The sequence below is a fragment of the Cygnus atratus genome, chromosome Z (genome assembly GCF_013377495.2).
Source record: "Cygnus atratus isolate AKBS03 ecotype Queensland, Australia chromosome Z, CAtr_DNAZoo_HiC_assembly, whole genome shotgun sequence".
Taxonomy (NCBI): Eukaryota; Metazoa; Chordata; class Aves; order Anseriformes; family Anatidae; genus Cygnus; species Cygnus atratus.
In genome coordinates this window covers 70,766,306-70,790,248 of record NC_066396.1, presented here as the reverse complement: position 1 = coordinate 70,790,248, position 23,943 = coordinate 70,766,306, and positions in this window count along the sequence as shown.

Here is a 23,943-nt window from a genome sequence, read left to right as displayed (position 1 = left end):
TGTATTAACTGAAGATGTCAGTAAGAAGAAATACTGGTAAAAAAGCATTGCTACCTAGAGATCATGAATATGCAACCATAACGATGACATGTTTTCTAAGACCCGACCTGTAGGGAGCTTTATAGCATCACTTTTACAGATACTTCATAGATCACAATCCTTTAACTTGGCTAACAACTAAGAAGGCAGAAACCCATAGGCTTAAATGGCAGAAGTGTCATTGCCGCAACAATTTACATTTATGAGCCTTGGAAAGGAAATGCTGCCTTCTCAGTGTCAAGTATAAAAGGATCTAAGACTAACTATACTTCAGAGGTTTCTGAGTGAAATCAAAGATCTGCACAAAGAGTTGCTGAATCAATTTGATGTTTTTTTCCTTCTGCCAGGCAGCATTTATTTTTTCAGAGACAGGTAGGTGCTATACTGTGCCAGAGAGTCCACGTGGTGCAATAGACTTCAGGGTGTTTCTGTGATCCAAATGAAGTCTTAGAACCAGATGTGTTTGGTTCAAGTCCTACAAATTTATTGTAAAACATTTTGCCTTAAAATCCCAATGTCCTGTACTCCAAAGAGCTAGAAGTGTTCTCTGCATTGAACACCAACATCTGCCACTAAAGCACAAACTAATTGTGTGAGTGATGACCATGGGATCTTATTGAGAGTCCTGGTTCAAGCCAGCAATTTGACCACATGATCTCTGGTCTGGCCAAAAGTCCCACTTCCTCTTTCCCATCACCTTTCCAGTATGTGCTGATACACTTTTTGGACATATTAAGCAGAAAAGACCTAAAACATGTACATTTAAATGTTTCAATCCCATACAGAAATTACAGTTTCTCTTCTCTTCCCCTTAAATTTGAAATATGGTAAGGTTTTAATTGGTTGAGATAGCAATTTTTTCTTTATGACTACTGAAAAATGTCTATTAATCCATCTACAAGCAACATTTATGTAAATTAGAACAATCTGCAACTGTCCATTTATAAGACAAAAAAAGACAAAAAGTCTTGAAGGACAACCCATTATTTTATGTCTTTTTACTTACCCACCTGTTCATGTACTCCTTCCTGCAGAAGAAGCTTAGTCTCTTCGATTGCTAGTGACAGAAGCTTTATTTCTCAAGGAAAAGTGAATATAACGCACAACATTCGTTTATTTGAATGTTCATGTGCATAATCTAGGTATTCTCCTTAATTAAGTAACATCACAGTTTTTTTTTTAAAGCCTTTAATTTTCCTTCACAAATGTTATGAAAATCTTGACTGAAAAGTAGTTATTTACATACACTCTGGTTTCACAGTAGCATACACTATGCAATATGGAAAGACTCAAAGTAAATAAATTGGACATCTTTTATTATTACTGGTTAATACTGAAATTTTACTTTCTTTTTTTTTTTTTTTATCTCTAATCTAAAATTGTTCCAGTTTCAGAAGTGTTCGGAAGAAAGAGGATTCAATTTAAATTTAGGCATTAATAATATATCTATAGTATGGTAAAGAGTTTCATTTTATGGCATGTTTTTGTTTTAAAAAAATGAATGTTCACATCATTGTAAGTGACTTCGAGATTATATTGAATTTGCTCTTGCTGCTGCATCATGTTGCTATTCTAATGTTCACTCTTCAATAAGCAGAGAAAAAATGCCTACACAGAGTCTCTTCAAAGACTCCAGAATATCCTCACAATATATACATATTCTTCAAACCATAATCCAGTAACAGCTGCTTAAAAAAAAAAACAAAAACAATGCTATGGGAAAGTGCGTACAGCACAGGACAGACAGCAAGAGTAGGACCCAACAGATCTAGCCCTGTCCCTCTCTCTAAACTATAGAAAAGCTGTGAACAATTAATTCTTAGTGACACTTTTCCTACTTACATTTACTGCTGATTTTGTGTGGATTTGAATGCATTGCCTCTTACATATTTGCATAAAACAAAATGGAAAGGTCCCTAATGGTGTCTTAGGCCTCCTTGTCACAGAGCAATTCAGTAAACCCACTAAATCTGTGTGCATTTTATAAGCAATAATTTCAGCACCAATTATCATATTACTTCCATTTTCTAAGAGAGCAGAAATGGCTATATCCTAAAATAAAAATGACACCATCAATTAGTTGTAGCATTAATGCAGTAAATGATATGGTGTTTCCTCTTGGTAACCGCTATCCAAATAACTGGGCTAAGATATCCATATATTATCACCACATAAAATAAAGGAGAATAACTGCTTTGAAAAATACACACAAATTTCATTGCACATTTTGAAAAAAACAAGAATTTTCTTTTAATTATTGTATCTGTATTGTAAGTGATGAATGCTGATCAGAAAGAGAGAAAGACTGATTTAAACAGTGCCTTTAATGAACCTTTTTTTTTTCTTTTTTTCCTTAAATAAACTTTCTGTATGTTCCTGTTCTCGAAGTAAGCTCTTTCCTAAATAACACTCTATCCATGGGATTAGGTTTGAATTTTCATATTCTCTTGATTTCACTACCTCTAATGCTTTAATTAGAAATTGGGGGAACTCTTCATATAGAAGTGTAAACTATGCACCATGATTACTGAAGCCAATCTGAAAGAACGTGAAGTTTGTTGTACTAGTACTGAAAAAGAAAATGGACGTGTATGGAAGAAAAGAAATGAGGTCTTTTCCAGGATTCTTTTTCAAGAAGGCTAAAAGGCTAAAATTGTTATAAGAAATATGCAAATGACAAGTGACATTTTAGAGGGCTGAACACACTTAGACACCAGTTTTGAGAAACCCAAATTTATTTTTGAGTAAGTGCTGGGAAATAAGAAGAACAATGATAGTCAGAACACCAAGTCCCAATAATCTGAAGCCAACCAGAATAAAACAGAAAGCAGTTCTTCTACACAGTAAATTATGTAGGTTTTGGAGATCATTAATATTACTCAAAGGTTAATGCAGGCACTAAAAGTTCTTGCACTACTTAGAGAGTATCCATAGAATCATAGAATGGTTTGAGTTGGAAGGGACCTTAAAGATCATCTCGTACCACCCCCTCCTGCCATGGGCAGGGACACCTCCCTGACCAGGTTGCCCAAAGCCCCATCCAACCCGGCCTTGAACACTTCCAGGGATGGGGCATTCACAACTTCTCTGGGCAGCTTGTGACAGTGCCTCACCACTCACAGAGTAAAGAATTTCTTCTTTATATCTAATCAAAATTATACACTGACCTATACTAGACTTAGAATTTCAAACCGAAGATAATCAGAGGTCCAAATACAAAGGATATTTTGAGTCTCATGTTCTTCATTAGAACCCCTTAAAAGAGTATGAAATTTCCCAAAGTTGGCAGCTCGACAGCACTGTTATCAATCGGCTCCTGTTGGCTAGTCACATCTGTCCAAACTCATGGAAAAGCTTTAAGAGATGAAGAGCAGGTGAGATTAAATCTTGAATTAAGCCACATAATTTGTCCTAGCCAGCTGCTGGAACAGGTCAAAATTGTCCCATAACCTTGTGGAGTGCCTTGAAGTACCATTCTGGGAAAGCACCCCTAAAAGCTTTCTGCCCCTCTTTTCTTTAATTGCATTCTTCTTCCACAGATCGAAAGGAGGCAACAGCCTGAGCTTCCAGAATGAATATTTTTATAACATCCAGCATCTAGACATCATCATGACTCAGCTTTACTCCTTTAAAACTGAAAACATTGGTCAATTAATTCAATATAGGTCTTCTCTCATCTCCAGTAATAACCTGTATCTAATTTATTATTTAGAGAGAATGTTATTGAATGTTATATGAATAACAATCAGCTCTGCAAAACAGATCAGTCTATTTTGAATGCACGCAACACTTAAACTCTCATTCTAGAATATAATTTTCAACATAAAATTCCCAAGTGTGTGGTTCTATCAATGCTGACTTGTTTAATGTCTTAACAGTTTTTGTCATCTTAATGCTCAGTGGACTGCTTCTGTCCTTTCTGTCCACTACCATGATATTTAGTCAAGAAGCAGTAGGACATGCCCTAAAACCTTACGTAAGATCTAAAATGAAATGGCCAGCAGCTTCTGTAAGTGCACACAGCCCTGTTGACAGGCAGCCCATTCACAGTAGGCTGTCCATGTTTTACTGGCTGCAGTACTAACTCCAAGGACCCCGCTGCTCGCAGAGCTTTATCTGAATGCACAATGCCAGCACAGGCTGATCTCTTCAGGACTTTGACAAGTACCTGGAGAATTCTGCAATTAATATTATTACATACCTTTTGCCAGGAATGCCCTTGAAACTATGAAATGTTCTTTACTGTATTTGGGAAGGAGACAAACACTAAGGGAACTAGGAAGAAAGAAGAGGTGATTTGGTAACTATCTTAAACTGTGAAAAAGCAAAGCCCTTTTGAAAGTAATTGAGCTAGTCATTAGCAGAATTTTAACTACAGCAATTTCAGAGATTTGTGACCAGTGCCTGAAAAAGCAAACAGCCTCAACACATTCCTCTGAGTGCTGCATTTACATTCGGAGCAAGGGTCTTAATGAGTATCTTGTAATCGACAGTTTGCTACCACTCTGTCAAGCTGTGAAGGGACAAGTTACATTTTAATCTCTCTTGGTTTGATTATAAGACATGCCTGAGTCCAGTTTAAAGAGGACACCCCTCCACCTGATTCTACTCTATAATTATTCCTGCTGCAGCTGTGAAAAAGCACTTCATGATTCCTTGATGCAAAATGCTGGAGAAACCATCAAAGTTGACCTTCTATGGCCAAATTTATATAAAGTTCCATTTAAAAGTGAAAAAAAAAAAAACAAAAAACAATTTGAATAAATTTCTGCATTTTTCCCTTCCCATTCAGGGCCAGGCTTTAAAAGTTTTTCATTTTTCGTTAGGGGTAAAGTTAAATTTTAACTTAGTCTTCCGTATTAAATTAATTGGACTAAAAACAAATATATTTAAGTATTTGTAACTTACAGAAAGATTCGGAGCTTTTGGGAGTATTCATAAGAATTACAATATTTCTCATCAATGCTAAAAATACTGAGAACAGAGGTAGAACCAGATGGCTTCTCAGGCAAGCAGAAATTTATGTATTGTACTGTATTGTATCAGAACAATGGTTCTGCGAATGGCCAATACCGGCTGCTTTAATGAAAAGTACAATAAACCCAACAGTAGGTTGTTGATGCTTTTCTTGAATCAGAAACACCATGGAGCCAAGTAAATTTTTTTTTTCTTCTCAGCAATTTCTCTGTAATAAACACATTCAGAAACTATAATAACTATTATAAATGGCTGTGCATTTGAGCAAGAAAATTTAATTATTCTTCAGTAATATTTCACGTTAGGCTTAGAGATACTCTAATCATCATTAAGTTGCAGAAAAAATGCACCCAAAGGACTCAGGCCTAGTGCCCACATTTTTCACAGGATGCCACAAATCTCTTTGACTATTCAGTTTTTGTGAAAATGGGTTTCTTTACATACTTTTAAAGTATTTGGGGGTCACCAAGGAAAGATAAGAAAAGAGGGAAAATGTCACTTTTCCTCCATTATCTGGAAGCAAAACCATACATTGCCACTAGCTACTGACAATTAAGAGTGGGAGTCAAGGATCAATAGCATTATTTTCCAAGGTGCTGAGCTGAACTAGGAAGGAACTAGTTTCCTTCAACCCACAGGAAAAAAAATGCTATCATCTTTTTTCTAGAACTGAGGCTTTAAAAAAGACAAGACAGACACCAACCAGCCATCCTCTCTAAGAGAAAACAAAATCATCCTTTGTATCTTCAGGCTGTGTGGTCTCTATACGGTTCCATTTCAGAAGACCTGTGAACAGCACCAGTTACTGCATGTCAGTATGAAAACCTGGAGGTGACAAGCAGGTGAGAGCAATAAAGACTGTGGCCAGTCTGGCATTTCTGCTGCTCCCCACAACTTGTTCCTTGCACACTCTGACTACAGACCTGTCACCATCCTCTTCCTACCAATACCTTCTCCAAACCTAGGTAGACCTAGCAAACTGAATCCAGATTCCAAATTCCAGCCATTTTTACATCATTAATTCTGGTTTAAGTAAGTCTCCCTCCCTGTGTCACTAATGTTTTTCACCACAACACACAACAGGATGTTCGCAGACCCCGTAGCCCACCTGCTGAGACGATTTGTGTGCAAGGACAGGCAGGCTCTCCAGAGGTTCTGCAGTACAGAAGCCCACCTTCCTCACCCTCAAGAGTTTTCTGGGTTTACCAAACCCACAGAAAAAAAGAAAAGAAGAAAAAAAAAGAAAAAAAAAGTTTCAATACCACTGAGCTCCCCAGCAGTCACAGTGTAAGCTGTATGACACCTGCTTTGTCAGCACTAAGGGAAGATTCAAGCTAACTGTTAGCCGACAACTGACATTACCAAAACATTATCCATATTGGGTAAACAAACACTTAGGTGACACTTTTTCCAACCTACATTTAAGTTGCATATTGAAGGAAACAGAATGAACTACAGATATATTACATGTATATGCATGTATATACCATAAACCTTACAGTCTAAGCATTGCATTACAAGTTCAGAATCTCCCTTCCTGCCCCTGAGGCAAACACTCGAAGTGCAGTATGAAGATGCTGTACCTGGCTGGTGTACAGAACAAGAAAACCTATTCACTAACTTCACTTCTTTGCCATTTTAATGTATTGCTTTTTCACTTTTACATAGTAAAGCCATCATTCCTTATTTTACCATCACTCAGATTGCTAAAAATGGGAACTATACCCCAAGACTGAAAAGATGTGTGTGTAGTGGGTATACGTGGCAAGGTTTTGGTAGCAAGGGGCCATAGGGGTGGCTTCTGTGAGAAGAATCTAGAAGCTGCCCTATGTTAGGTAACAGCCTCGCTGCTGGCCAGAGCCAAGCCAATAAGCGATGTTGTTTGCGCCTCTGGGAGAGCAGATTTAAGAAAGGGGAAAAAAAATAACAAAAAAGGCTGCTTTACAGCAGCTGGGAGAGAGAGAGGAGTGAGAAACAGCTTTGCAGGCGCCAAGGTCCGTTAAGAAGGAGAGGAAGAGGTGCTCCAGGTGCTGAAGCAGAAGTCCCCTGTGGCCTGTGGAGAGGCCCTTGGTGGAGCAAGTTGTCCCCCTGCAGCCCATGGGTCCCTCATGGAGCAGATCTCCATGTTGCAGCCCGTGAAAGAGCCACCAGTGGAGCAGGTGGATGTGGCCTGAAGGAGGCTGCAGCCCATGGACAGCCCCCGCAGAAGCAGGCCCTGGGCCTGAGCTGCAGCCCGTGGAGAGGAGCCCACGCAGGAACAGGGGGTCTGGGGGGAGCTGCTGCCTGTGGGGGACCCGTGCTGGAGCAGTTTGCTCCTGGGGGATGGATGGACCCCGTGGTACGGAGTCGTGTGGGAGCAGCTCTTGAAGAGCTGCTGCCTGTAGGCAGCCCCCACAGGCTCAGTTCAGCAAGGATTGCATCCCGTGGGAGGGACCCCCACAGCACAGGGGACGAGAGTGACAGAGAAGGAGCGGCAGAGACAAAGCGTTATAGACTGACCAAAGCCCCTATTCCCCCGTTCCCCTGCACCGCTTGTGGGGAGGAGGTGGAAGAGGGTGGATGGGGGGAAGGCATTTTTGGTTTCTTGCCTTTGTTTCTTACTTCTCTAGCTTGTTAGCAATGGACAATAAATCTTACTGTCTCCCTACTCTGAGTTTGTTTTGCCCATCACAATAATTGTTGAGCAATCTCCCCATCCTTAACTCTTGAGCCCTTTGTGTCGTATTTTCTATGCCTTCCCCTTTGAGGAGGGGGAGGAGTGAGAGAGCAGCTGAGGTGCATGTTGGCCGCCCACTCGACTAAAACCACCACAGCTTGTAGCCACAAAAAGGCTTATAAGCCTTCTTGCAGAGTCAGCCCAGAAGAAATACACACAACTTCACAGAACTTATGCGAAGAGCCTTACTCATTTTTAGAGGTGTTTCATTATTCAGACAGATGCAAATTACTGTATGTACAAACAAATGACTGCAGGTAAAACTGGTTAAAGGAGATCAAGCTGCTTTAAATTCAATTGTTGCTTCACTAAACAAGCCTTGTACAACAGTAATGCTATATGCAAATATTTAATGCAAATAGTTTTTTATATTTGATTGACATGCACCATTGATCTAAAACTCAGGAAAGTCTTGATTTACAGTAAGGCAAAGTGAGTTTTCTCTTCCTTATGTTCCTTCAAGTTAGGTGTTTACATGTTGTCCAAATAAAGGGGTTTACTTTCTCAAAATCATCTCAAAAAGTTTGCTAGTAAGGAGCAATTATTATTATTATTATTATTATTTATTTATTTATTTATTTATTTATTTATTTTCTTTTGAGAACTGAAGCTAGGTAGTATCTGCCTAATTTCCGACAGATCATTGCCAACCTGGATTTCCCTCGTCTCTCCACCAAGATTAGGGTATGCATGCATTGATAGTTCCACGCAACTCACTAGCCTTTGCAATTTCAATTATATTAGCTTTGGCAGATTCATATTTGAGGCATAATTCAATATACAGTGTACATAATAGCGGGCAGGACTATTCAATTGAAGTTGCATAAATATTTCCAGGGAAATATCTTGTTATCAACTACTTATAACTCGCACTTAACAGGCTGTCACATAAACCCTTGGTCTAGGCCTCATGTTGACAAGTAGAGCAGAATGAATTTGCTCATTACATGTATGAATGCGTGCACACACTCGAGCTCCTCCATCTCGCACATTTGCATTAGGATTGTAACTGCAGAGACCTCCTTCTGTGGTGGGCTTTTTCCCACTATTTCAGACACCTGAGCAAGAGCACATGATATTCTGTGTGTCAGGAAAAAACAAACAAACAAACAAACAAAAAAACAGAGTCTGAGAAGGGCTGCAAGGTAACCCAGAGGAGTATACTCAACACATCTGTGCTGAGCAGCCTCTGCCAGAGATTGCACGGCACATCACTCACCAGCCACCATCTCGCCGCTGTGTGAGTGATGCATTGCAGTTCTGGGCAGTGGCGGACACGATGAGGAGGCAGGTCCTAGGTGAATGTATCAAGACAGGCTTTGTCCAAAGTAACTGTTTCCTTATGCTAGTGAAAACTGTCCTTGTTGCTAAGAAAAAGCTTGATGCATATGTGCTGAAAGACACAGAAAGATCTCTCACATATAAAACAGAGAAAATTAGATGATTAAGTGTTGAGTTTTAATTATTATGAACGTAAACACAGTAGCTTCCCCACAGCAATACACATTAGTGAATCAAAAATAGATTATGCCACTGGAGATAACAGAACATGCAGTTAACATAAAAATAAAAAGATAAGCAAGAAATACTTTCACCACCATGATGAAGGAAAAAAAAAAAAGAAAAGGGGGGGGAGTAGAGGAAAATATTATTTTTAAAGATGATTTTTCAATTTTACAAAACTTGTATCAAACTTAGAAAGAAAGAAAAAGCAAGTTGCTCTTGTAAATAACTAGCAAACCACAGATATACCTTTGTGGAAATCCAGTTTATACAAATTGCTTTTTAAAGACAATCCTTTCAAAGTGAAGAAGATTGCTTGTATACAGTATGACAGCATAGAGTACTTCATGCACAGATTGCAACTGCTCATCTAATTACCAATTTTCAGTTGTGCTTTTGCTTCTTCTCTCTATGCTGTCCTGGTGAAGGGGCCCAGTGTCTCCAGAATTTTTCACAGAACTCAGCATCTCTTCTTAAAGATTTTTTCTCCTTATATATATATATTTTTAATAATAATATATACACAATACTAGCTTCTGCCCAAAGCTACAATTAGGTACTTCAGCACATCAAGCTTTTTTTTCTTTTCCGCATGACAGTACAGTTTCTTATCAAGTCTAGCTTTAGGAATGTCTAAAACTTGTCCCATTCAGTTAGTCAGTAAATCCACATGGTGAAAAGACACACACACACACATGCACACACACTCAAGCTCCTCTAAAATAATCCTAATGAACTGAATTCTAGCATTGGTCCATTATTTCTCATTCTGCTTTGAAGCACGAATGCATGTGCATATGCAGCTACTCCCTGATTCTTCCCTGTGGCCAGTGCTGTTCGACTCCGCAAAGTGACTGTGCCATTTACCGGGGCTATGCATCATGCACAGTGAGTAATGTAAACCCATGTCCTTAAAAAGACACTGCAAGCCTGACTGGGGATGGTTTTTGTTCTTGTTTTGATAGCTTGTTTGTTATCAGGGAAATGGGAAGAAAAGGAAAGATGCTTTATGTGTCAGAATAGTGGTTTGCAAATTTCTAGAGGAAAAGCTATATATGTTCTGCATTCTCCAGTTAGCTTATTTTAGTTTTATATATATATATATATATATATATACATAACTAAAGTGTAAAATCTCTTTACAGGTCAGAAAAGAATCTAAATATTTTGATTTTGAATATTTTGACTTTATCCAACTGTTATATTTATCCTGATTGTTAATTTTTAAAAGAATGTATTCTCTGTGCTTGCTTTGTGTTTATAATATTTCAGCAATTCAGAAGATGTAAAAGTTTGGAGAAAATTTACAAGTGTTTTTTCACTAAAATTTTGACCCTGGTGGAATTAAGATCCATTCTGGAAAATTCTGACTCACTAGACAAACAGGATTTTTTTTTATTATTTTATTCTCTTCTCTTCTCATACCACATCTGTTTCCTACTGACCTCATTAAAAACTTTCCTCCCTTTCGATGGGGCAGTCCTTGTACTGAGGAGGATTTTCTCCCCCTATCAGCGGCTGATACTTTTCATGAAAAACGCAGAAAACCTGAACTGCAAGTGGAGAGAAAGTTCAGGGCTTACTTTGCTGGAGGCAAGGTGAGGAGAGGCGGGGAAAGGAAAAGGGAAAGGATGAAGCAAAAAGTTTCGAAATGAGTTTTGGGCAAGAAATTATGTATCTGAAAGACTTGAAAAAGAAAATTGCTCTGTCACTTCTTAGGCATTTTTATGCCGAAGATTCCTCTCAGGGAATGACTTGGGAGGGACCAAACCATGTCCAGTAACCCTTTTCACTGAAGCCAGCTTATTAGGGGTGGCAGGGTGGGCCACCACCCTCTCTCTCACAAATGCTGAGGTGATGCTCTCACGAAGGGTGAGGGGCTGAGGGCAGCCATTTCAGTGGCAAAACGAGAAGAGGCACGCTGCTGTTATCTGCTCTCGTGGGGAGAGAGAAGGAGACGTTAAATTTTGATGTATGCTCATTCTTTTCATTCTTTCTTTCTTTAGCACTTCAAAAATCGAGCAGATAATTTCATCTACAAACATCTCATCCCCTTCTCCTGAAGTTATGGGTCATCCTGTCAGAGGTATTCAGGGTGGCATGTAGCATTCTCCTGTTCAGTTCTTCATAGATTTTTCATCACTCCCTACACTACCAGTTTATACTGGTGTACTCTGATAACCAGAGTACATTGCGAGCAACCCACCCCAATCTCTGGTAGGCATGCTGCATCTGAATTTTACAATAAAGACAAAAGGAAACAAAACACATTGGGTAGAAAGTCGGAAACACAGTAAGGCCCCAGCACTCCTCATGTACCAGACTTAGTCACAGGAAATTACGGAAGAAGTAGTCAGAGCAGTAAGCAAAACGTGCTCTGTACTGTTTGACAGTTGCAGAGGCTATTGCACGGTGAATCCCAACCCCAGCAGCCTCATGTCCCAGTTCCTAAAGGTTTCATTTACTGTTTTGAGCCCTGTGCTACACACAAAGGACTCCTACGGCAGGGCAGTACAGATGAACCATCACTGCCTCTAAACACCGCTAGTTACACGCAGTCATCTTCAGACTTCCAACAAAACATATGTTGACGAATACAGCAGGATTTCACTCCTCCTCAATTTGCCAGTAATAAATGCATTGCCTGAATTAATCATGTGCTTGTCAGGCAATGAAAAATCTAGTAGCTGTCACTGAGCTAGGCCCCTTCAGTGCCAGAAACCATGTGCACTTGGGCACTGGAAGCTATCATTGCCATCCCGCTTGGATGAAACACACAGCACTGCTTGAAACTTTTTATGCTTCAAGACAAGTTCTACTCCAACAACAAAAAAATTTTGGGATTCCTTGGCCAGACTGTGACAGATCCAGGGGGAACAGGATGCAACGAAGGGGAGGGATGGAGCAGAACAGGTCCCTGGGCTGGCTGCATCGGGTCTCCATATCGTTCACACACCACACTACACTTGATCTTCTGCCTCACTTTGACAGCAATGTGACATCCATATCTACTGGTGTGTAAATAATAAGTTTCTGGATGACAAAAAAAAAAAAAAAAAAGGTAAAAAGAATGTAAAATAGCATAAGGTAACATTTATCATAAATATAAAACTACCACTAACATATTCCAATTACTGCCCTCCTGTCCTCTACTGGTACCCAATGACGCCAAAAGACAGTATAGCAGCAAAAAATCAAAATACTGTAGCTGTTTTTTCTAAACAACACTCTCAGAACAGAACATGTGAAGACTCAAGGTGAAAGAGCCATAAATACCCTAGAGTAATACTTCCATTTGCTTATGCTGTTTGACCATAGAGTTTTATCAAACATGCTATATTCCAGTCAAAATTAAAATACTGAAACTAGATGTGTCTCAGGTTGGCTTCTGTAATTTAATTTTTTATTCCCCTAATTAACCAGTAATATAACTAGAAACTAGGTGTCATGATATTTCTTTAGAAGAAATCAAATTACATTTAACATTTGTTTATGATAATTGCAATATACTTTACGTTCCAAAGGAGCCAAAATAATCATTGGCAAGTTTGGAACTACTTTATGTTCTTAGTAAAATAAAGTATGCAAAGTCAGAAATCAAATGTCAAAGATGAATTCTTCTCCACAGCACGCATATCCAGATGATAGTTTTTCAAAGGGATTACCAATGTTTAATACTCTCCAGCAAAAGTGCTCCCCTATTTACTCTTTAATACGCAAATAGACTTTTGATCCTGCTGATATTTCCATAAGAAAGTACATTGAACATTTCTGGCAAGTCTTCAGAAATGGTATCACTCAGCTAGGAAATCACAGCTGCTCAATGCCTGCATAGGACATAGTAGTTCAGCTGAGTTATATGTTCCTACAAAACCATTTAGTCATACTGCTATTTAAATAAAACAGAACTCCCATAATTAAGAAGATCATGGGCTCGTGAGTACGCTCTATGAGGGTTTTGCTGATCACTTGCAATCTTACCAGTCATCTTGCAAACCCATCCTACCAGGCATACTGTTGACTGCTATGATGAAAATCAATTTCAATTTTCTTGTACTGCTCTAGGGATTAATCATTGTACCAGGTTGTGTCTGTAAAAAAAACACAGAGGAAGCAACAGGAAAGCGATCTATTTAAACAGAAGCATGGAACTTCGTGCTGATTTGCTTTCCAGAAAATAAAAAGACTTTTTAAAAATCATGTTTTGGGTAAATACTAGCAAAACATATTATTTAAACTGCTATTCTAAACTACTTGGGAACAGCCTACTTCCTTGGTATCCAGGCACTTCAGAGTTTCTTTTTCCTCTCACTATGCAAACAAATTGTTTTTGGAAAATAAAAAGGAAGACAAGACCACCAAATAATTTTTAAGATCAAAACCACTATGTTTTTAAGATCAAAACCACTCTCAAAACCACAGTAACAGGATGTTACCTTGCACTGCCAATTGATGGAGATACCTTGCTAGCAGTTATACAACTATTTGTGACTACTGAAAAAAGCTGCATGTCAGGATTCCTTTTTTTTTTTTTTTTTTTTTTTCTTATAGGGGCATCTGCTATGAGAGGAGGTAAGAGAGTACGGCCCAATGCATGGATTTTTGGTCTCATTCTGGAATAACGTGAGACTTATGGAAAATGTGTCTCAGATGAAAGACAGTATGTGTGTTTATGAAACTTATTCTCAACATACAATACCAAATTCACATGACAGTAGCCCAAAGATAAGCCACCTGTGTGTCACCCTATTCTGACTTATTTCAGAGAGGGAAGCAATCCTAACTACATTCAGGAAAGACTCTGAGACTCCTTTAAGTCACAGCAGCAGCTCTGATCTGACCTGCCATTTTTAATACCCTGTTCAATACCCAAGAACATTTTCTTCATAAGGACTAATAGAGAAATGTTTGGAAAGCTAATCAATTTTTATTTTTATTTTTTTTCAGAAAGTACTAGGGTTACCCATTCTGTAGAGACTCTAAAGATATAATGTTATTCAGACCATTAGCCCAGTGATTCTTTTTCCTGATATTCTGGGAGCACCTTTGGAAAACCAGACGTTATTAAGGGTGTGAACTCAGTCCAGTGTATGTTCCTCTTCATTAAGGATACTCTTGGGATGCAGTTGTGCAATTTGATTGCATAGATACGACCTGGGGAAACAGAGTTGCCAAGTGCACTAGTCTCAAGAGTTGCATGACAGCTGGAAAGATGCCATGTGAAAGTGTCAAAGATCATGTTGTTTCAATAAAACCTTTATTCACATGAATAACTCTCAGGGTTCTGACACTGCTTCAGAGTGTTGTCCAAGACAGAAAATGCAATTTTATTTTTTTTTTTTTTTTTTTTACCCACTTGTGTTTCAGTGTGAATAATGATGCTGCAGAAACATGCAAGGCAATCTGTACAGAAAGGAAATAGTATCAGAGATGAAGTCCTACATTCTCACCCCACTCAACCAATCAGAACACCTTTACATGGTATAACTGGGAAACCTCAAGCCTACAGGGATATTAAAATATTTTTCAGAGCAGCTGAGCTGCAGAGATGATCTCAGGACACAGCTGCCAGTTCTGACATAATAGCCATGTAGCAGCTTTGGCTTACCTCAAACACATCTCCCACTGAGATAAATGATGCTAAATGATGCCAATAATGATACCAAGGAGTATTGCCAACAACAACAAAACAAAACAAAACAAAAAACAAAAAAAACAGAACCCACAAGCCAAAGGCAGTACCTGTCACATGCTGCCAGCCATTCACTACCACTTTCTGGAACAACTTTCCCTTCCTCACCTCCCCACTTTCATCTTGTTTATCTTCGATGCTTTACCTTTTTACTACAGGTGACTTCACTGTGCGAAGAACATTATCACTTTTCCTTAGAATGCCAATGCATATTCCAGCAACACAAAAGCACCCACATAACAGAACACAGTTTCTTCAGCTTCACATCCTCCATTTTTAGGGAGCCAGCTATAATGAAATGGCAGAGTCAAAACTAGACTGCTGCAGCAGAGTACTACAAATGCAAGTCTGGCCCCACTCTAGTGTCAGGTAAAGGCTTTCTGCAGAAACTCCGACTTCAGACAGTAGACTTTTTGAGGGTTTTCACTAAGAGTAAAGAAAAAAATCATTAGCTTTGCTTACATCTGTGCACTCAGTGTTTGCATTGCCATTAGGTACCGCACATTTGGTGAGGGCCCTACCTGCCTTCAAGGCAGGTATTCTCAGGCTTTTATAGAGTATGTGTTTATTTAAAATGGCATTCAGGAGCAATACGAATGCAATAAATGTGATGTATGAAGTAACCTGTAATTACCGTGAGCTTATGGTCAGTGTAGGCATGAGAAGAACTATTCATCAGCCCTCCAATAAATGCAAACTGAGTGACACACTTATTGAGAGGCAGCTGATTACAGCTAAATAGTCCACTAAACTGTGGCTGCTGATGAGCGAGCACATTTTGAGAAGCAAAAGTTAACTTCTGCAATACTGTTACTTCTTTTTCAATTCCTATCTAGAATAACTCTCTGTGACACAGCACCTAAACTAAGCACTTCTATTTTCCAGACTCTCAGACTTCATTAAATTATTTTTGCTAGACTAAACAGCTACTGCAAACTATGAGGTATGGAAGATGCAGAGAAGTGTATACCTTTCATGAAGTTGTTCAAAATCATTTGTATACTTTTCACTTTTGGTAGCAAGATTCACTTTAGGTTTCCTCTGCTCACTTAGTAAGAAAGGTGGTTCAAGACTAAAAAGAACATACCCCATACTTTATACCACCTGTGTAACGATACTATCCACTGAGAAATAACACAGTGGGAGTCTCATTTCCATCTTGCTTCCCAGTAACTTGAATGATCTATTGCAGGCCATGATGACTAGAAAGATGATTTTTTTTTTCTCCTTAAAATATAATTCTTAGTGAACAATCAATATGTGAATCACAGGCATATACTATTAATTAACAGCCATCTTTATTATTTATCTTTGCTGTCATACTGCAGTAGCAATTATAAGCCTGTTCTTCAGGAAGAAATAAAAAATACTAAAAAAAAACACAAACATACATGATATTAAGCTTTTACCTAACTGTTTGATGTATAAAATAATCATACTGAATCACTGTGTGATTAATGTACATTCAAGTACAATGATTCACAAAGCACATAAATGTGAATGTCTTTCAGTTTAAATGTAGGAATTTCATTCAAAATATTCACTTATCATGAGGGAAAATGAGTTCCATGTTGAGTTGACAGCACAAAACATTCAAATATATGGTCTGCTTTTGCTGAAACCAGTGTGAATTTTGTTTTATCTTTTATGTACAAATGAAGTAAAGAGAAAGAAAGGGGAAAGGAGGGAAAGGAAGGAAGACAGCAAAGACTGTTGTGTGCAGACAGCTTTATTTCTGAGTATCACAAATAGAAAAAAAAAAAAAAAAAGATGGATGAGCTTCTGTTGCAGGGTACTTTAAGTGTGCTTTATCTAGTGTGTGCCGGGAAGATATAAGTCCATAATAGAGTTGCAAGACCTTAATGCTGCTGACTACAAAGATGAATTGGTAATTAGCAATTTGTTTTTCTCATGGACTGTTCATCAGTACTCATTGGGAAATGTCCTTTTTTAATTGGTAGTCACTCCTGTCCAAACATTTTCAACAGTGCTATTCATTTCACCTAAACAAATTGTTTTATAGGTTTGTAAATTACTTACGAAATCAATTTTTGATATTTGAATACTATCTGTCTCATTTTCGTGTTTTAGCACTAATTATAATGAGACTACTTTCTCTCAATATAATACCTATTGGACATTAATTCAATTCAGACTTCAGTCTGCCTGAGTTATCAGAGAGGCTTGAAGGAGTTTTGTTTCAGGTCAACAGCGCTCTTGATCCTTCTACTGTTCAGACCCTTTAGCAACATAGTTCCATAAGCTGAAGGAGCAGTTAATTCAGCTGTGGGAGAACAGCCTGTGTTTCTAAGATGTCTAATTTCTGAACAAAATCAGTAATCTTTAATCAAAAATGAAAGAGAGGCAAAGTCATATTCATAAAACATTAACACAATTCAGTTTAAAATAAAACTAAATGAAAACAGAAAATTCTGAGGTGATTATTTTGAAATTGTTATCCCACAAAATACTGTTATTTTGAACCTTCCACTCTGGCTTCAAAACAGACAGTCCAAATTACTCTTTTTTAAAATTTATTTTCAAATAAATTCTGGTGTTTTGCCCTGCCATAGAGTACATTTTAATCATTAACAATAAATAAATAAATAAATAATTTAAGCATTAAAATATTAGTAAAGGCTGAAAATACAATTTTAAAGATCAGTTATCATCTTACAATGTAATCATAATGATTCTTTATAATCAATTTATCAATTTGAATATAAGCAAGCCAGGAATTTAAAATCCTGCTCCTTGGGCCCTGCCAATTTGTTTTTTTCCTATGAGTGGTGATTAAAAAGCATAATTACTTCTGTAGTTAGAAACTGAAAATTTTTAAACTAGGATGAGGAAGTGATATAAAACCTAGCAATAAACCAAGTCTCTTAATTATTTAATAGACACCACTGTGTTTCTCAGGGAGACACAAAAACGACACATTCACAGGTGCAGAACAACTTTTGAGATGTTGTCTAGAGCCAGGGTGCCTGACATCCTTTGACATCCCCTGTGATTTCGATACTCAGAAATAAATATTGTCAATCCGAGCACTGACGATACAAGTGCTCAGCGGGCGCAGCTAGTTTTTCTCTGGCTGGCATTGAGATGCAACTGGCGTTTTGGTGAGAAGACCGAGAAGTGTATTAGTTGCTTATAAGGCACAGTTCAACACATACAGAATCACGTGATGATTCTTCTGCAATACCTCTGATACATGATTGTAGATGTAATCTACGGATGCTTGAGCAAGTGAATATTAATTTTGCCTATTCAAATATTTTAACAAAAAACACATTTTGCTTGTCATCTTACATAAAAAGCTTTCTAAAATAAGCACTCAGAAGTGCATGGTTAAAAACTCATTCATATGCTAGAAGTTATTCAGTCTATTGTAACCAATCTTTTACCAAGCCTATGAGCTAAAGACAGTGAGAATTCTGAGCTAATAGAAAAGTAATGCAACAGAATGAAGACCGTGACAGAAAGAATCAACCTGTGGTTCAAAATGCATGTTTAACCCTGCTGGGTTAGCCCACAGAAGGATAAGTAGGTATAAATGATCCACACACCTCTAAACAGAATTTGGCAACTGCAGTCTTCCAGATACATTGGTCTGCACATTACCTTCTTCTGAGTCACTGACCAGAGAACAGAGACTCGTAAGGAAATAAACAACATGAGCTGGGACTGTGTGCCTTAGCTCAGGTAACATTTTCTTTGCAACTGCCTACTGTAACAAAAAACTCCGCAGTGGGAGAGAAGCTGGTCTAGGTTCTTTATTGCTGTAGGGTCAGCATGTAACTCCAAGAGACTAGATCTATAAAGACAGATTCATGGAGGAGAGCAACATTAGTAGTTATTATTTCATCAGACTAGGACTCAGCACAGTTGAGTCTAAAGGGATCAAGAAAATTGCAGCAAGAGAGAAAGAAACCTCATTTCATTGCCTGGAGTAGCCATGAAAACAATGAAACCAAACACATTCTGACAGAATGTTCTTCTGCATTTCCTTTCAACCTTCTTTTCACATAAACAAGAAAATATCACAGTGGCCAGTCAAGCCATTACTTTTAGATTTCTGTATTCCACCCACCTAGTGCATCGACTTCCCATTTCTCAAAGTTCTCCTAAGAAATAAAGACAACAATAAGAACAAGTTTTTCCTTGATATCCTAGGGAAACTACCATGAGGGCTAAAAAATACTTCAGTCATACATGGTTCAAAATTTATTAAAACTTTTTTTTTTTTTAAATCTGAAAACTATGTTGAACTTTCTAGAATTTAAGGCAACCATTTAAAACCTGCAAGTCATGTACGTTGTACACAAGTATAGCTTAGTAAACAGTGTAACTGAAAATGTGGCAGAAGACTGTGCTGTTTTATTAAAGATAATACACTGAGAATGGCTAAGCCTGAGTACCAGTAAATCAGTGATTTCACCTATCATTACTGTTGAGTGTATCATATGCTTCTAAGAAGCAGGGTAGATGCTGGGTAATAAGGTGAACACCACATTAAAAACAAAACAAAACAAAACAAAACAAAACAAAAACTTATTAAAACAGAAACTATTACAAAAACTACCACTCAATCTCTCTGATGGATTTTTTTTTTTCTGAAGTAAAAGTGACAGTTAAGAAAGGCCCATTTGTTTTCAGAATCATACACCTCCACGGGTTGAATTTAACTTGACAGATTACTGAAATATAGTTCTAGTGTCCTGCTAAATAAGGCACATAAATTCCACATTTTCTAGCTATAGCAACCAAATAATTTTCTAATATTTATAGAACTGAACTGTACAATTATTTCTTGTATTTACTTATATGTCAAGTACTCAACTGAACAAGTCTTCCTACTATAACAGTTGCGACCCTTATCTTGGAAATCAGCTTAAAACCTACAACTGGCAGTTCCAAAAGAGTGTATTGCCCAGTTAATCCTCCTTTTAAGATATAAAAGGAGGTTAATCTCAATTTCAAAAAGGAAATGGTAAGAATAAATAACTGGCACAATGTCATAAACAGATTTGAATACAGAAGACTGGCTCTAGCATTTTGGATGTAGGTTTTCCACCTACTTAAAAATGTTGGGATCTGACACTTAGCAGTCTCAGGTATACATGTGTACAACTTTTGCAGTATTAACCCTCTGTCCTCTGCCAAGAAGTCAATAGATAATCATGATGATGGCCACTACGGACATCCCTGGTGGTTTTAATCCAGCCACAACACAAGAGATTGGACAAAATTAACAGAGAACACCTGAGATGCAGATCACGAAACAACATGAATCAGCTTACAGTAGGCTAATCAAAAGGCTCTACTGGCTGAGCTGCTGGGGACATTCATATCAGGCTGAGAAGTGTGTGTGTTTTGCAGGGGGACCGGCAGTGCCCTGCAAAGAACAATTAAGTAAGCTGAGCTAAGAAGTATTTGCAATTCTACAGCAGGAAAAATCTCATTGAGACCCATGCTTTCATCAGCTAGGTGCAGAATGCAAACAGTCTCCAGCCACGGTCTTGTAACTGACAATGAAAGCAGAGACTCACACTGCAGACAGTAGAATGAATTTCACACAAGACTGATGTCAGTAAATCACTCATGGCTGAGTGTGTCTTGACCACAATTCAATATGAGACTAAACAGACATTACATTAATGAGTCTACCCTACTGTTAGATATGAGGGTGGAAAGAAGAATGCCTAAAGCGTCCTTGCATGAAAGTTTCAGTATTACTGTTTGTTTTAATATAAATAATACATGTCTTGCAATCTTATGATTTTGAAAAATATAATAAGGAAAATCAATTTTAGGAATATCAAGGTAACTTTCCTATTAAGTGTGATGTACTGCTAAGGCGCATCATGCCATGAATAAATGTAGTTCATCATATGGAGCATGTTTGAATACAAACAATAACACAGATCAGCAAAATACGTGTGAAATAAGGTTTGTAGTAGCACATCAACATTTCTCCCATTGTGATGTAACTTGAGTGAGACTCTTCTTCTGACAGTCAATCTTGAAATTGTTTTCCCTTCTCAGCTCTGCAGAGTAATTTCATCTATGAGTTCTTCAGACCCTGTTATGTGCAATTTCCAATAGCATGACAGGTTAAAAAAAAAAAAAAAAAAAGGCTCTAAGCCTATAAGTAGACTGGAAGTCATTGCTTTAAAAGAGGAATCCACAGGAATCCTTAGCTATTTTAAAAGGTCAAAATTATACAAGTACTGCTTCCTAGGGACAAATGATTGTGCTTTTCAATCTCTACAAGCACTTGTGTTAACTTAAAAAACTGAAGTAAAAAGTTAGCACATTTTTCACAATATTCCACCACCCTTTTGTTTAATATATCTGCTTTTCCATATGGGAGCAGTTTCCTTTCCTTCTGATTTTTGGTGTGATTTTATAAGATTATTGATTTTTTTGTTGTTAAATTCATCTAGGGTGTAGATGAGATGGTCAGGTTTTGAGTGTGAAAAGTTGGAATTCATACACGGATAATAATAAGAAAAGCTGGATTATCATATCACTTCAATCAGCTATCAATTTATCAAAATCCATTTCAGTAACCAAATATATATATATAACTTTCTTCCTTGATGCTCGGTGCTAAACTTATTTTGATGGAAAGTCCCAGTAAAAGTAGCAGCAAAAGTGTATTTTGATACATCTGTATCATGTTTTACACTTACATGAGATTTTCTAATCAGCAGCCACTATAGGCTTTATATATGAAAAAAATATTAAAGCACTAATGAAACCAAAGAAGGTCAGTGTGTACATTGAAGTGCAGAAGTGACAAATATTTCAAAAATCCTCTACCTACAGCATATTGATTTCTAAATACACTTATCAGCAAAGGGTGTGTAAAAAGCACTAAATCCCAATTAATGTAGAACAAAGGCACCTGCTAGATTTTTTCGCAGATGGCTTAGACAGCAGGGTAACCATAGATTACATATTTTGTTAATTACTTTCAGTCAAATAGGAATGTCCATGAGTTACAACCTCACATTTTAGACTCTCAAATCACTTTACAAAAGATGAACATACAGAGTTACAGATATTTGTCCTTCTTTTTCATTTTATTTCCAGAAGACTAACAAGTTAGCAATCAAAATGTTAGCACAACTTCCTTCCTAGGGGTTTGAATCAGACTTCTCAGTTATCAAGCATCAGCTCTATTCATTTATTTATTTATTTGACATTCCAATGAATGGATTTCGCTATCACAACACACCACAGACAGAGAGAGAGAGAATAAAAAATCAAGTGCATCATACCTGAAATTACTGAGAAGAAGAAGGAACAGTCTTTAAACAAGATTTTGAGAAGAAAAATAAAAATAAGTCAAGGCGGGGACAGATTAAAACTTGTCCTGCAAACTGGCTGTGAATAGGTTACTCGAGGATAAGAAAACAGTGACTTCCACTGATGGGACAGGGCAAAATCTGAATCTGAGAGCACAAGTCCAGGGAAACTGGAAAAAGGCTAAGCAGAATTTGAAGCAAAGAGACAAAGCTAAGTAAAGGAGGTGGAATTTACTCATGGGAAGTATGGAAGAAAAAGGACAGACCAGCTAAAATGGTGGCAGAAATCAAGGAGGAGTTGAAGGTGAAGAGCTGAAAGAATGAAGTTGAATGGAGTTGAAAGAATGAAGGGAGTCTGTGGAAGCCTTGAGGACAGAGCAAGCAACATGGCCAAAGAAGAGGAGATAAAGGCACTACATCTCTTCGACTTTGAGTGTGTTCATGAAGTTCTTGTTCATTAGTTCTTGTGTTAGGCCTGGCTGTGCCAATGCATGTGGGTGAGAGAGCTTGGATGCAACAGCCCTGAGAAATACTAAGCAGCAGTTACTGGTCTGAGTTTCTAAAAGACAATAGTGCTGCTCACTCAGTGAGAGAGCCATTAGTGACAAACCATGAATGGAGAACCATTGTCTGCCGGGTAACAAAGGCACTTCTCAAGACTACTCCGAAGGAGTAAGCACAAAGCTCCAACAGGTGAGATGGGCGAGGACCGATATAAACACATGCATCAAACTCACAGAGACTCTGTATGACTAAACCAATGGAGAAATGAGGAGGAAAAGGTAGAAATGTTGGGACTGGTGACTCACAGAAAAGTTGAGGGAAGTGAAAAGTGGGAAAATAGTGGGATAGGAAACAAGGCAGGACAGAACACAGCTAAAAGGATTACTTAGCATATTAAGAAAAGTGGAAGTGGAGCTTTGTTAAACTGAGCGAGATAGGGAGTCAGTCCACAATACATTGCCATGGAGGTGAAAGATAGTCAGACAGCAGTGTTTCAAAGGCAAACAGAAAAGAAAAAAAAAAAAAAAAAAAAGGAAATGAATGAATAAATAATCCAAAAACAACAGAACAGAATAAAAGAAGCAAGGGAGAAACCTGCTGCCCAGTCCTTTTGCAGGTAATCAGACTACTCAAATGGCTGTAAATCATTACAGTGGCATTGATGTTAAAGAAACTTGACACTTTGTGTCATCTAAAGCACTAAACAGCAACTCAGGAAAGATGGTGCAGCAAGGAGCCTTTGAGAACAATAAGCAAAGTTATGGAAGTATATGTGGTGTGGAAAGTATTCTGAGTGTTCATAGCAATACTTGTAATAAATCATAAGACTACTTATTCTTACATGAGAATAGTGCTCGGGTAATAGAGCGGTTATACTTCAGAGGTATACCATGCTGAAGGTCTGGAGAACAAGAATGGAAACATCATTCTGGTAACAAAGACGTTCACCAAAGTTACCAAACAAGAATGGCAGTTGTACAGAAAGAGGTAACTGGGCTGGGAGCTGAGAAGGATGAATATGTTGAGTCAAGCAACGACGCCATAAAACTAAAACCCACCTGCTTATAAAATTGTTTTGAGTTATGGCTTGCTACCAGTTTGTAAGGTTACCTTATCATGATTTGCTAAAAGTGGGCCTACTCATCCGCTATGCACACAGTTACTACAAATAAGGTTTTTAACAACCCAAAGCTGGT